Source organism: Syngnathoides biaculeatus, chromosome 4 (assembly GCF_019802595.1).
Source record: "Syngnathoides biaculeatus isolate LvHL_M chromosome 4, ASM1980259v1, whole genome shotgun sequence".
In the NCBI taxonomy this organism is placed as follows: domain Eukaryota; kingdom Metazoa; phylum Chordata; class Actinopteri; order Syngnathiformes; family Syngnathidae; genus Syngnathoides; species Syngnathoides biaculeatus.
Genome location: NC_084643.1, coordinates 21,402,216 through 21,418,739, shown reverse-complemented (window position 1 = coordinate 21,418,739; position 16,524 = coordinate 21,402,216). Strand labels below are relative to the sequence as shown.

The window sequence follows — 16,524 nt, the reverse complement described above, 5'->3', positions numbered from 1 at the left end:
CAGCAATAATGGTGTTTGCAGATGTCTCAGTTACCCATGTCATTGGCACCAACCATCACAGATGGTGACTTTGGAATTTTACATCTATAACAGTGTGGATGGTTCTTTTCCTCATTGGTCTGGAGGACAGGACGTCCACAATTTCCAAAAACAATTATAAATGTGGACTCGTTGGATCACAGAACACGTTGCATCAGTCCATCTTAGATGAGCTCAGCCGACGGCTTTTCTGGGCACTGTTGATAAATGTTTTAGCTTTGCAAAGTAGAGTTTAAAGTTGTACTTACAGATGTAGTGCTGAACTGTATTTGAGATTAGCTTTCTAAAGTGTTTCTGAACCCATGTGGTGATATCCTTTACACATTGATGTCGGTTTTTAATGCAGTGCGACCCAACTGAGGGCTCGAAGGTCGCATGCATTCAACGTTGATTTTCCCTCTCGCTGCTCACATTCCGTGATAACTTGAGATTTTCTGAACATTTTGGTGATATTATGGACAGTAGATGATAACATCGTAAAAGTTATTGCAATTGTATGACGAGCAACACTGTCCTTAAACGTTTCAACCATTTTCTCATGCAATTATTCACAAAGTGGTGAACTTCAACCACAAATTTTCTTTTATGGCCAATCATGGCACCCGCTTGTTCCCAGTTTGCCTGTTCACCTGTGGGATGTTCCAAACCGGTGTTTTATGAGCATTCCTCAACTTTCTCAGTCTTTTTTGCCACCTGTCCTAGCTGTGTTGGAACTTGTTGCAGCAAGAAAAATCCACGTTATTGATTATTTGCTAAAAACAATAATGTTTATCAGTTTGAACATGACATATCTTGTCTTTGTAAGGTACACCATTAAATATTGATTGAACATGATTTCTAAATCATTGTATTTCGTTTTATTTATATTTGACACAACATCCAAACTTCATTAGTATTGGTTTTGAAATAAAGAAGGTGAGTGAATCCATTATCCAAGCTGCTTATCCTCACAAGAGTCACGAGAGTCCTGAAGCCTATATCAGGTAAGTTCGGGCTAAGGTCGTACTACACCCTAAACTGGTCGCCAATCAGTCGCAGGAAACATATCAACTCCATTGTTGCTCGCACCAAAGTTAGCCGTGTGTACCCCTACACCATCAATGATTCAAGTTTTGGAAATATACTGCGTATGTGTACAGTATTATGTTGCAATATGATTATGATTACTATGATTTGCGTGTTTTATCTTATTTTGTAGAAACCCATCTGTTTAACACCCCCTATGCACTGCTAACAGATACAAAAACAACAAACTAATGAGAGGAGCTTATGCAAACAGGTGGCTGCAAACAAAACATGCCTTCAGGCATGACTCCTTGCAAGCGTGGATGTTCACTATCCAGTGTTTATTGCTGGATTTTTTTCCAGCCCAGGTGAAAAAGTCATGTACGAGTGTGTTCATTAAAAGAACCTTAGAACAAACAGGGCTTGTCTGTCATTCCGGAAACATACAGTAGTTTGAATTTAGGAAGAAACAGTACTTGTAATCAAAACTAAGGGATGTGGTCCTTTAGTGTAAAGTCTAAATCCATCATCACTGATGTGATAATATTGATGTGCAAGAAGCTACAATGGTGCTTAAAAAACTAGCATAGATGACACTACTTGTCAGGGTAAGGGAGGCATGTTTTGTTGAATCACAGCATTAGCAATTATTTTGAAAAGTTAAATTAAAGCAAATTATTATTTAGTACATTAAAACAGTATTAGAAATACAATTAATCTGTGACTATAAAGTTGTGATTGACACTGTCATGCGACATCCTGCAGTTCTGCTGTTGGAGCCTGGGTGGTGCTTTACGCCCTCCCACTCTCTCTCTCCCTCCACTCTTTCTTTCCAGCAAAGTCCTGGCCTGCGGACCTTCCACCACATTACTACCTGCATGAAAGCCTGCCCAGAAACTATTGCCAGAATATTGCAGCCTCCTAGCAGTACCACAGCTCTTTGGTCTCCATGTAAGTATTTTTCTGACCTTCGTGTCTTTCCTTAAATTCGGTGTTTCCTACATCTTTGTTGCACCTACGCCACCAAGTCAGGTGCTTGCCCTCGTCATTCCCTACCACACACTCCCTAGCTCAACAAGTGCACCTCAAGGACAAGCTGCATTTCCCTTTTTTCAACAAACTGTCCATCACAACCTCACAGCTTCTGCCTGCCATTGGGTCCAGTGTCTATTTGAACATGACACAATTCTTTGGCCTACAAATGGACTCAGCAACCTCAGAGCTGCTTCAGTATCAACTCACCTTCCAAGGCATGCACAAAGGGCAACAAGTAAAGACTCTTCAAGGAATTATGGACTCTCCTTCACACAACATGTCTCCCCCCTTTCTTCTCAACTGCAATCCGACCTTCCTCCTGTAAGTACTTATTCCGAGCCTGCCACTCCTGAGCCACTCCGCCTCCCGTACAAAGAATCTCATGTCCCTCTGCCTGACCCCAAGTCTGGGGACCTAGCTGCATGTAGCCAGTTTTGACTGAGTTGCTCACTAATACTCATCCTCCAACTATACACTTATTCTGGTGAACAAGTCAAGGTTGCATTTGTCACAAAATTTTTCTGAGCAAAGCAGCAACATGTTATGGCATCATTCCTCCCCAGCCCTCCAGTCCTTTGGTTCATTTTCCACTGAACTAAGAAAAGTATTCGATCACCCTGTTCAGTGCAAAGAAACTATCCATTGCCTCCTTACTCTCACGCAGGGTACTAGTTCCGTCGCAGCATATTCCATCAACTTCCAGATTCTTGCAGCAGAATACAGGTGGGAAGACAGCAGTTAGGGGATTTTCATTAACAGATTTTCTAAGCAACTCAAAGATGAGCTTTCTGCCCAAGATGAGCCTTCCTCTCTCGAGGCTCTCACAGAACTCGGCATCCATCTTGATAAGAGATTATGAGAGAGAAGATGAGAGAGGGACATTTGAGTGCGCAAGCTCACCCACCACAGTTATCACCATCCCGGCAGCATCTCACCCACCTTTGGCACGACCTACTGCCCCTTTGTCACCCCCTCACTACACCGGATGAGCCCATGCAAATTGGTAACACCCGACTAAACCTTCAGGAATGTCAGCATTGTGTCATTCAGTGGCTATGCCTTTATTGTGGTAAATCAAGTAATTTCATTTTCACGTCAATGTCAATCAGTGGTTGCTGGAGTCATTTGTTAGTCTTCATTTCCAGTAGGGGCCATTTTTATTTTGTTTTCTTTTTGTTTGAGATGAAAGACACCACTCTACGCACATCTCCTGTATAAACTACAGAGGATTCAATGACATCACCATAAAAAAACAAATCACCACCAACCCAAATCGACTCGTTGTTTAAACCCCTCAGTGAGTGCCAGATATTCACAAAATTGGACCTGTATAATGGCTACCATCCTATCAGTATCCAAGAGGGGGATGAGTGGAAGACCACTTTTAATACCCCTCAAGACACTTTGAATACCTGGTCATGCTGTTCTCATTGCCAATGCCCCTGCAGTTTTCAAAACATTCATCAATGACATCCTTCGTAACATTGAACTGGTTCATGTTTGTGCACCATGATGACATCCTATTTTTCCCCACGCTACTGAAGAACACCACACACATGTAAGTCCTCCAGCACCTCTTTGAAAAGTGTCTGTACATCAAACCAGAAAAATTCTAATTCCACCTTTCCTCTGTACATTTTCTTGGATACATAATTGCCAAAGGACAGTCGCAGCCTTATCTTGCCGAAATCCAAGCAATCGTTCACTGGTCTGCTCCCAGCTCCTGAAATGAACTACAACTCTTTGCCACCTTTCACCGCCGGTTCATCTGTAACTACAGCAAGTAGTTCCTCTCTTGGTACTCTGTCATAGGCTTTCTCTAGATCCACAAAGACACAATGTAGCTCCTTCTGACCTTCTCTGTACTTTTCCACTGGCATCCTCAAGGCAAATAATGCATCTGTGGTACTCTTTCTAGGCATGAAACCATACTGTTGCTCGCACATACTTACTGCTGTCCTGAGTCTAGCCTCCACTACTCTTTCCCATAACTTCATTGTGTGGCTCAACAACTTTATTCCTCTATAGTTCCCACAGCTCTGAACATCCCCTTTGTTCTTAAAAATGGGAACTAGAACACTTTTCCTCCATTCTTCAGGCATCTTTTTGCCCGCTAGTATTCTGTTGAATAAGTTGGTCAAAAACTCCACAGCCATCTCTCCAAATTGCTTCCATACCTCTACCGGTATGTCAACAGGACCAAATGCCTTTCCATTTTTCATCCTTTGTAGTGCCTTTCTGACTTCCCCCTTAGTAATCATTGCCACTTCCTGGTCCTTCACACTTGCCTCTTCAACTCTCCCTTCTCTCTCATTTTATTCATTCATCAACATCTCAAAGTATTCTTTCCATCTATTTAGCACACTACTGGCACCAGTCAGCGCATTTCCATCTCTATCCTTAATCACCCTTACCTGCTGCACATCCTTCCCATCTCTATCCCTCTGTCTGGCCAACCTGTAGAGATCCTTTTCTCCTTCTTTCGTGTCCAACCTGGTGTACATGTCTTCATATGCCTCTTGTTTAGCCTTTGCCACCTCTACCTTTGTCCTACGTCCCATCTCGATGTATTCCTTTCGCCTCTTCTCAGTCCTCTCAGTATCCCACTTCTTCTTTGCTAATCTCTTTCCTTGTATGACTCCCTGTATTTTGGGGTTCCACCACCAAGTCTCCTTCTCCCCTTTCCTACCAAAAGACACACCAAGTACTCTCCTGCCTGTCTCTCTGATTACCTTGGCTGTCATTGTCCAGTCTTCCGGGAGCTTCTGCTGTCCATCGAGAGCCTGTCTTACCTCTTTCCGAAAGGCCGCACAACATTCTTCCTTTCTCAGCTTCCACCACACGGTTCTCTGCTCTATCTTTGTCTTCTTAATCTTCCTACCCACCACCAGTCATCCTACACACTACCATCCTATGTTCCTCCCTCTTCTGGAAATAAGTGTTCACTACAGCCATCTCCATCCTTTTTTCAAAGTCCACCACCATCTGTCCCTCAAATTTCCTTTCCTGGATGCCGTACTTACCCATCACTTCTTCATCAGCCCTGTTTCCTTTACGAATAAGTCCATTACAATCTGCACCAATCACAACTCTCTCGCTTTCTGGGATGCTCAGAACTACTTCATCTAGTTCCTTACAGAATTTCTCTTTCAACTCTAGGTCACATCCTACCTGTGGGGCCTAGCCGCTAACCACATTATACATAACACCCTCAATTTCAAATTTTAGTCTCATCACTCGATCTGATACTCTTTTCACCACAAGACATTCTTAGCCAGCTCTTCCTTTAAAATAACCCATACTCCATTTCTCTTCCCATGTGGTAGAATAATTTAAACCCTGCTCCTAAACTTCTAGCCTTACTACCTTTCCACCTGCTCTCTTGGATGCACAGAATATCAACCTTTCTCCTAATAATCATGTCAACAAACTCTTGAGCTTTTCCTGTCATAGTCCCAACATTCAAAGTCCCTACACTCAGTTGTAGGCTCTGTGCATTCCTCTTTTTCTTCTGACGATGGATCTAGTTTCCTCCTCTTCTTTGTCTTCGACCCACAGTAGCTGAATTTCCACCGACGCCCTGCAGGTTAGCAGGGACGGGCATTGTTAACCCAGGCCACGACCGATCCGGTATGGGATTCTTTAGATGAACACTCATATTTGTTTGGCACAGTTTTTACGCCGGATGCCCTTCCTGACGCAACCCTCTGCATTTATCTGGGCTTGGGACCGGCCTACAGATTGCACTGGTTTGTGCCCCCATAGAGCTGCATTTGGAGGCACTGGCTCTCGATGACAAAAATACCCTTTATCAACTAGACTCATCACAAGAAGCTCACTTACCTCTGTTCCACTAATTGCCTTAACACCCTACAAGCTCGCTGAGCCCCCTGACGTCCTTGAGTGAGCTCAGAATTCAAATCACTTGTCAACCTGGTAACACCCGCATAATCCAATTAATTCAGCAACATTTCTATTGGACCAGCCTGAAATTGACCGCCCATGAATTCATCCAATGCTGTTTTGTCTGCACCTGCAGGAAGGCATCACACCTGCCTCCAGCTGGCCTGCTAGGCCTCTGACCCATCGTGCGCCACCCCAGATCCATCACTTTGGACTTCATCACCGACCTATGCTCGTCTGAAGGTAACATTGTCCATTTTCACTATTGTCGATCATCTCTTTTTAAACATGTCCATTACATACCCCTTTCTAAGGTACCCTCTGCTTTTGAAACTGCGAACCACCTTGTTAATCATGTTTCCAAACTCAATGGTATCCCCACTGAGAACATCTTGGACCAAGGGCCCCAGTTTTCCTCCCTTGTTTTGAAATAATTCTGCAAAGTGGTGGGTCCAGCAGCCCACTTGTCTTCAAGGTACCATCCCCAGACTAATGACCAAATGTAGTGGGCAAATCAATCCCATGAGTCAGTCCTTTGCTTCGTTGCTGCATGCAACCCCACCTGCTGAAGCTCATTACTTGCTGAGATTGAATATGCTCACAACATCTTCACCAGCTCTGTCACTTTAATGACAAAGCCAATGAATGCAATGTTTAGGCAAGAAGCACAATGTACAAGAGGCCGTTAGGGACAGAGGTGAGGATTACCGTACCTATCTCGTGCACAGGTGTGTAAAAAAGTGTCACTTATGAATTTGAGTTGTCGGTAAAGCATTTACTCATGCATAGAAAAGGTTCTACTTTTATATGTAAGGAAAAAATAAGTCTATGTGTTTGAGCGTTTCAGTCGTGTATGAGTGTTTTACTAGTGCATGGAAAGCCCTTTCACTTATGTATGATAATCTAGAAGTGTGTAAAATTGGTAATCTTGAATTATCTCTGACATGAATACCTCCCCCTTAAGTAACTTGCCTATTACCTAGATTTCTAACAGTGCCCAAGGCTTGCTGTTTCTATTCTCAAATCAACTTGTCATCATGATGAAGGGCTCTACATGGCAGCATCTTGAGCCCTTAGATGAGCTGCATTAGTGAAAGCGACCAGTGACTCACTCCCCAGGTTCCCGGGAAGCATGTGAAAAAGAAGACTGGGTCAGAAGAGGACACAACAGTCTCAATAAATATACACATTAGCAGATTCCATTAGCCTCATTTAAAGTTGCGTGCAGTCCTCCACCAGTTTGTGTTCTATTTTGTCTTTTTTTTTTAAAGAAGCTGACAACACCTTCTGAACAGCCTTACTACATTAATCACACAGGCATCAAGAGGTGAAGCGTTGGTGCATGGGGAGCTGTATTTTTTTTGTCTTCTTTTGATCATTCAAAATTTTACTTGATTTCCATGCAAATAAATACAGTGCTTATTCCAAAGTTTCCTTCTGGAGAGCTTTTCCTGCCAAAGACTAGTTGTTACTTTAAAAAGAACAGCTTTAGATAACATTGACAGAAAAATAGATCAATCATTACTAAGCTTTATTCTCAATCAGGTATTATTATCATTATTTCTGCCTTCAAAAGGTTGAATAAATGACTTAAATACTCTCCACTCCAAAAGTAGTGGAACAGATACTGGCATGCCTTTGAATATTGAAATTCATCTAGGGGTCATTTTATTCTCACAACATTGAATCAATTGCAAATAGATGGTTCCGGTTGCGTTCAGACTTCATTACACTCACGTGAGTAGTGACCGTGCTGATGTCACTGTGTCTATCCTGTGCGCAATTTGGCTTTATACTCTAGCGCAACCCGTGTATGTTGTTTTGAAAATGTGCTGCAGTTCTCCTTGAAGTCAGAGGTGTCTTTATGGTTTGCTTTGGCCAGGACTCTGCAGGATGGACTTTCCTTCCCATTTGATAGCCAATGCCAATAGCCATTTCTACTTTCAGGAACAAGGAACAAAGTTACAAAAATGGTGACCAAGGAAAAATATGTGGTCAAACAAAAGGACCTAGATCATCAGATGATGCGTTGCAAAATTGATCACACAGGCAATGGTGTATATGGTATGTGAAACCAAAGAGAAAGCTGAGTAGTATGTGTCGTAGTATTCTGCATGTGGTGACAATCTGTGCTGTGTATGCGTGAAGTGTTACATAAGGGCCACGATGTGTAATGTGACGTGGTGCAATGCGGGCGCTATTGCCCGCTCAAGCCTGGGGGTATAAAGTGGCCTTTAGAAGATGTTTGGCCTCTTGTCTGAGCAGGCTTCATCGGTTCATACAAAAACGTCTTAGGACAGACTACCCCGAGTTGGTGTGGAGCAACACAAATATTTAACATCCAAGTGGAGGCACACCCCAAACCACAAATGGTATCATTCTTTTGTTCAGTTGTTACGATGCCTGGAAGAAAAGCTATTGTCCATCCACAAGAATTGTTCGGTAGAAACTTCCTTATTTATATTCCATTTAGTTATAAAGTGTTAATGGAGCTGCCTCATGCCCAAGGAGGCCATGTTTTTGTGCTATTTTCTGTGGGCAGGATTATGGCTTTTTTTTTTGGAATGGATGAAAGGATGGGATTAGAAACAGGTGGTGTTTGTAAGACCTCCCCTGCTAAGCCATGACCATTCCATGTGTATATGGCCTCTCTCACCCCTCTTTCAAACAATCTGTCTTCCTTGTCCAGACTATGCACATTTTTGCCCTCAAACGAATGCTGTTTCTCTTAGAGGTCCAGGTAGACAGCTAAGTCTTGACCTAAGGAATTTGCTCCTCTGTGTGATGATGAGCGTCTGCTTAATAGTTGCTTAGTTTCCCCAATGCATCATTGCACCTTCATCACTTCATTCCACACTATTGCAATAGTGAGGTAAATTTCTTTATTTACTGCTGCTAGTTGAAAACATTTGGATATAACATAAAATAATGACTATTAACAGATCAACATTTCAGGTTTAATTTACAGGTATTTATATTTGAAGCTCATAAGTGCTATTGTGTGAACCAATATTTTTCCAAAATATTATATCTGGGGCGGCACGGTGAAACAGCTGTAAAGCATTGACCTCACAGTTCCGAGGACTGGGGTTCAAATCCTGGTGCCGCCTGTGTGGAATTTGCATGTTCTCTCCGTGCCTATGCGGGTATTCTCTGCGCACTCTGGTTTCCTCCCATATCTCCAAAAATCTGCATTCATTCTAGGCTCTAAATTGTCCTTAGGTGTGATTTACAGTGCGACTGTTATGTGTCTCCGTGTGGATTGTGTTTGGCTGGCAACCAGTTCATGGTGTAAGCCACATCCTGCCCAATGACAGCTGGGATTGGCTCCAGCACTCCCGTGACGCTTGTGGGGATAAGCGGTTCAGAAAATGGATGGATATTATAACTAGTGTGTCCTATAACATAATTGTTTAAACAATCCACAATGCTGAATGTCTATGCAATGATCATGGTTTTGCCATGTATCATAATTTTGCTTTGTACCATAATTTATAAATATTTTTCCATTCTAATTTGCAGTGTACCATAATTTCCCAATTCTAAATTCTATGTGGCAGGGGTATACTGGAATGAACGTGTACAGCTTTTTCATAACCTTCAGATAGTAACATACATTTGTAAAATCGGGATCTCCCCCCTCCCCATTTTTCATTTTCCAATGCGCACTATTGACTCGGAATATTTTTTGGGGAAAAAATGCATTTTACAAATAAGAAATTATGTATTTAGGAGTAAAGTAATTTTTGTGATTATTTTCTACAAACAACACTAAATATATTTGAGGATTAATGCTCAAAACTTGCAAAGATAGGACAATTAAATACTAAATTGTTGAGGTAATAGCATCAAACTCTTTTTCACCAACTCCGTTGTATGGATTTATTGACAATACATTTTCTCTCCAGTGTTAAGTCTTTTGTGTTATTTTGGCTACATTGTCTTTACCATGCAGCCCCACGCAGTGCGCACATAAAGAGGCAGTGGAAAACCCGATAGCTCTGCCTCCCAATGTCAGCCCAACACCAGCGGAAGTACTTGTAGACCAGCTATGATGTTGCGAGTGAGGAGAAAAAAAATCATCCAGGGGGGACAGGTGCATTGTGCTGCTGTGGCTGCCTCTGAGTGTACCATGGCTGGCCACAATTCTGCCAATGCCTCGGTGAGGTTCAGTTTCCATGAAAGCAAAGGAAGGGAAAGTTGTCCCTGCTTACCATCATCACACCATAGCTTTAAGCGTGCCTAGACGCTACAGAGTGTTTTTCTCTCTCTCTCTATCTCTAAAATGGGTTCCTCTAGAACAGGCTCATTGACTTTGTAGGGGTAACAAGATGGCAACATTAAAACAACTTGATAGAATTTTTTTTTTCTGCAAACTAAAGAAAATCAAAATAATGTTTATCATGAGAAAGAAGTGAAAGTTCAAGCCCATGTACAGATTGAAATCCTATTGGGTAACACCCAAAACAAAACAAAAAATCAAAAAAAGGTGAAAGTCTGGAAAAGCATCACATAAGAAGAACTAGGTTAGTGATGACAATGCATGGGATCACAGGCTCAATGCAACTTAATATTTGCAGCCAAATTTTAATTTAGGTTATTTTAAATCTCCATCTTCCAACCATTTAGCTCAACTGAACATGTGGCGAAACCAAGAGACAGACAGCAAGTAGAAAGCCAGCTTTCTAGAACATGGCTTTATGTGCAAATGCACAGTGACAGATCAGAAAAACACAGGATTGGTCAACCTGACTGTCAATCAGTCAGTCAATCGATGTACTGGCCACACCTGAATCAAGTGATGAGATGGATCTTTTTTTCTTTCCGTTTGTTTTGGCATGCAGTCACGCAATCAACCAAAACTGTCTTGAGATTGACTGGTCAACCGTGATTGATACTTTGAGCACCCTTGGCCTAAATACACTTGATCTATCAAGTGTAAAACTATTCTGGAATCAGTTGGAAGTCAAAATCCTGTATGCTTAAACATCAAATTATATTTAAGGAGACAGAATCAACCGTACATTGATATCAATATATAAATCGGGTTTATTGACCAAGTATGTTGGAAGACATACAACCATTTTCTCTGCAGTAGTTGGAGCCAAAATAGTGAGTATACGAATAATGTAGACGTTTCCCAACACAGATGTGCAAAACTAGTAGCATGTCGCAACAAAATTTTTTAGCTGTTTAAGAAGTTCATGACAAGAGTGAAAAATCTATTGGAATGTCTAGTGGTTTTAATTGCATTGTTCAATAGCGCATATCTGGGGGAAGCAGCTGGAGTAGGTGGTGCAGGATGTGGCAGGTCCTAGATGATTTTGCATGCCCTTGTTTTAGTCCTTACAGTCTTGCTCAATAATGGGTAGGTAGATACCGAGAATTTTTTGGGCAGTCTTGACTGTCTGTTGATATCTTATTTTGTCTTTCTTTGTGGCAACACCAAACCAGACCGTGATGGATGAAAACAGGACCGATTCAATGAACGCTGTGTAGATCTGCCTGATCTGTAGAACTCCTTTGGCAGGCCATTCCTCCTCATGAGCCACAGGAAGTACATCCTCTGCTGGGCCTTTTTAAGGATGCAGTTAGTGTTGGTCTCATACATCAGGTCCTATGAGGTCCTAATTCTTATCAACTTGGGGGCTTTGATGGTTAACACAGGGCAGTTGGACAGTATAAGGGGCAGCTGTAGCGAAGGAAGTTTCATGAAGTCTACGGTCATCTACTGTCTTGAGTGCTTTCACCTCCAAGTTGTGTTGGCCGCACCACAGTTCCAGCCGTTCCGCTTTCTGTTTGTACGCAGAGTCATCATTAGCTTTGATGAGGCTGATGACTGTGGTGTTGTTTGGATACCTGAGGACTTTGACAGCCGGGGTCTTTGAGGTCCAGTAGTTTGTGCTTGTGTAGAGAGAGAGAGCGTGGTGGAATTAAAAAAAAAAAAAAAACATCCTTGGGAGGCCTGGGTGGTGGTGGTGCATGTGGATGAGGTGGTGGTCACAGCCTTACCCATTTCCCATGAGCTGGAGAAGTTTGAAGGATAGGAGTTCAGGGATGATGGTGTTGAAGGTGAAGAGGTATTGAAGGTGAAGAGGTGAAGTCCATGAACAGGATCCTAGCATCGGTCCATGCACCATCAAGGTGTTGCAGGGTAAAGAGCTGTCCCATGCTGAATTTGCCACAGAACCAGGACCTCAGAACTGTGAAACACATGTGCTAAATGCTGTCCATCATGCCCTAGAATAAAATTCTCAACTAAAATTCACAGTTTGTCTGGAACTAGATGTGCCCCAGGTTGTTTGCCAGTACTGTCACCTGCGCTTGAGCTTATTACCCTTCAGTACTCTTCTAAGACTACATTCAGCACATTTTGGGCTAAAGAAGCTTCAGTTTGTTCTGTTTTGGATTTTAATAAGCTTGATGGAGAGCTTGATTTCAAAAGAGAATAAGATCACACATGTAATCTTCCAGTTCCGGTTACTATAGTGTGTAGCTAAAGTATAAACACACACGGTTGTATACAGAGTACATTATATTTGTGACAATGTTGGCTTAACTCAGATGCCAAAATGACTGTCAATTATATAACTGATTCGTTTGTTCATCCACCAAGAACAGGTGACAGTATTGGCAAACAACCACCCTGCGGCACATCTACTTGCAGACATACTCTATATTTTAGTTGAAAATTTTATTCTAGGGCATGATGGACGACTGATTAACACGTGTTTCTAAGTTCTGAGGTCCTGGATTGAAATCCCAGCCCTGCCTGTGTGGAATTTACATGTTTTCCCCATGCCTGTGTGGGTATTCTCCAGGTACTCTGGTTTCTTTCCACATCCCAAAAATATGTGTGGTAGGTTGATTGAAGACTCTAAATTTCCCATAGGTATGAATATGAATGCAAACGGTTGTTTGTTTATATGTCACCTGTGATTGGCTGGCGACGAGTTCAGGGTGGATACCACCTATTGCCTGAAGATAGCTGGGATAGGCTCCAGCACAGGCGTGAACCCAGCGAGGTTAACCAAGGGGGTCACTAAATATTTTTCTACTCACACAGTGATGGGGAAAAATAAGCATGTTTAAAATGTCCATGGCTGAAAAATTATACTATCGTGTTCATCCGGTGCCCACAATATTTTCGTTTTCAAAGGCGAAGAGGGAGACCAGATTCTTTACACTGCTATACCCGGAGGAAGGATTGAAGACAAGACCAGCCTTCGTCCTTCATGTACCATATATTTTAACAACACTGCCAATGCAGGACGTTCATTTCAACAGTGACTCTTGACAGGTCTCGAGAGCTGTTGTTTTTCATGTGAATTTAGAGAGAACAGACTGAGCCTAGTGAGGATAAGTGGAAAGGAAGATGAATGAATGAATGAATGAATGAATGAATGAACAAACGAACGAACGAACGAACAAACAAACAAACAAACGAAAGAATGAATGAATGAATGAATGAATGAAACTTTCCAAAGGTACAGGAAGAGAGGTATAAATCAGTCAGATGAATTACAAAGATTATTTGTTACCCTAAGACCCTGCTATTTTTACTCTGTGATTGTATGAATATAGTTCTCTTTCCTTTTGAGACTTTGTTCAAGGGGAACACTGAATAAACAAAAACACCAGAAGAAAGTGGAGGCCCACGTGACTCACTGCAGGGAAGAGTGTGGAGACCCCCCTGGAGAGACACTGTGTCCATCCAAGGGTCATTACAGAGCTGTGATCAGAATACATAACACATGTCCTGCCAAGATGAAGGGCCTCAAGGGATGGCGGGGCCTTCTATTCTGCCGTGCATGTCCATCAGAACATCACGTTCTATTCCTCATGGCATTCATCATTGTTTAAATGAGCTTCCAAGGTCATGACTTGCTCCTGGAGTGCCACAATGTTTGTACTGTATCTAGTAGAGTACTAAACTACATATTCACTCTTAGCCTAGTGGGTGGGATGAGAATGAGACAACAGAACTGAAGGTTTGGATTTTTTTTCTTCCTGCAAGTTAGCAAGATAAATGAAAAACTCGATTGAGAAGTTTCTCAACAGAAGCCAAGACATCAATGTGCAAAGGGCCACCTGCGAGGGACTTCGTTAAGTAAGAACGCATATTCACACTCTTATAGAGAACCAGGCAGGGAGGGTAGAGTTCTTGCTCGGTCCATCTGTCATGCAGCCATGCAGTCTGGCAGTAAACATAGCAATGTGAGGATGGCCAAAGGGAAGGTCACACACTTTTACCTTCCGAATGGTTACCCAATCTCAAATAGTTATTTATTTATTTATGTTTACCATCTATATGTTAGTAGTTTCAATATGAATGCAATCTCCTTGAATTAATCAATTAAAAATAATATTATTGATAAAAAAAAATTAACTTACAAATTCAAAATTCATTGTTTCCTCAATCTATGAACAACATTGTTGGTGGCACAGTCAGCGACCGGTTGGCAGGTTTGGTTCACAGTTATGAGGACCCAGGTTCGGTTCAGGTCTTGCCTCTGTAGAGTTTCCATATTTTCCCCGTGCCTGCATAGGTTTTCTCCAGGTACTCCAGTTTCCTCCCACAGCCCAGAAACATCCATTGTAGGTTAATTAAAAATTCTAAATTGCCCATGGGTGAAAATGTGAGTGCAAATTGTTGTTTGTCTATATGTGACTTGCGATTGGCTGGCGACAGGTTCAGGGTGTACTCCGCCTCTCGCAGAGTCAGCGGGGATAGGCTGCGGCATGCCTGCCGCCCTCTTGAGAATAAGAGGTTTGGAAGATGTATGAATGAATGGGCAACATTATTACTGCTATTGTTACAGCTCCTGTTATATGTATTTTCTCACACGTCAGTATACTGTATATTATCAGTAATCCAGGTCATGGTAATCTACAATAGATGAATCAAGGCATCTGGACTATTCTTGTTGATTGAAGATGTTACCCATAATCCATAAAGGCTTCTTCAGTCCTAAATTGTGGGCATGGAGCCTCCCCGTTTATGCATCTGTGGTTGTGTCACCTAGGGGTAGTCAACAGGCATAAATTGAGAGGCTAAAATTTAGAACCAAATAAGCCTTTTGGATCAAAGGTAAAATGTCTTCATCACACAATAACAGCCTTGAATCAACTTTAGCGGATTGCTCTCGTATGTTTCACTAAAAAATTTCCTTAGTGTATTCACTAATTAAAGAATATTTAGAGGGGTGGCAAAATGTTGGGCTGGTAAACAACTTTCTCCCGTTTGTTTTTTGGTCTGTGTAGTTCTACACTCGCCTGACTTTGGTGCACCAATGACTGTGCCTCTATACAGTGTGTATCCTGCGATTTACTGGAAACCTGTTCAGGGTGTTGTCTGCTTTTCGTCTAAAGTTAGCTGGAATAGGCTCCAGCATTCCTGTGACCCTTGTGAGGATAAGCATTTTGGAAAATGGAGGTCTGTTGCTGAATAATCTGTCGACTTCTGTATCCTTGCTGGTGGATGATCCGACCCTGAGGGGAATTTTTCCCAATGGCCTCACCGAGCTTGCTGTCCGATTGAGCCCTCCTCTCGAGGCTCCAGACTGTGAGAGACAGGCCAGAAGAAAGGGCTCCACTGGCATAGAAACACTTCAGCACTGAGCACTAGACCATCAGCCGCACACCGGCTCACTCCATTGCTCTCTGCACTTTCGTCAAACTCTATTGTAATCGATGACCCCATGCAAATTGTGAAAACATGATTAGGCCCCTAAAAGCATCAACATCATGTTAACCAGCGGCTGTCTTTATTGTTGTCAACCTGACCATTTTATATCCTCGTGCCCTCTCCGACCCAAAAGGCAAGCCTCACCGTGATAAGAGAGCATCACGGTGAGCTCCCCGCCCCCCTACACACAGTCACATGATGGTTCCCGCCTGGATTACAGTCGCCACTCATAACAATCTCACTATTACCCTCATTGATTCGGATGCCGATGACTATTTCATTCAAGATGGAGTAATATGCAAATTCTAAATTCCTATCAACCACTGCCATCTTCCAAAAGCATGACAGACTTGGATGCCGGAGTCATCTCCTGTGTCACCCACAAACCAGTGCCTATCATGCTCCTAATCCATCACTGTTAAATCATATCCTGCTTTTTTTATCCTTCACCTGAGATACCCTTGGTTCTTGGTATTCTCTGGGTCCAAATTCACAACCCCACAATAGATTGGACTCAATAATCTATCACTGGATGGTGTCCTCATTGTCATCCCCACTGCCTACTTTCTGCTGTTACACCCTCCAAAGACACTCTACCTGCTGCCGCCCCAGTAAACTGCTCACAGGTTCCACAAGAATATCATGATCTCTCACCGGTATTCAGTAAGGATTTAGCAATCTCTCTTCCCCTCATCAATCCTGCATTTGAACCACTCTGTGATGCTCAGATGTTCACCAAATTGGACCTCCGGAATGCCTACCATCTCATCTATACCCGAGGGGGGAAGAGTGGAAAACCAACTTCAATACCCCTTAGACATCTCGAGTATGCTGCAGTCTCCCTCACTCCCCTC

The 16,524-nt window shown here is 42.5% G+C and overlaps 1 protein-coding gene across 4 annotated transcripts in view; it reads right to left on the bottom strand.

Annotated features, from left to right (window-relative positions):
* The window catches only part of unc5db (unc-5 netrin receptor Db), a 201,617-nt gene that overhangs the window by 36,488 nt on the left and 148,605 nt on the right, over nt 1–16,524 (bottom strand). The window lies entirely within an intron of this gene.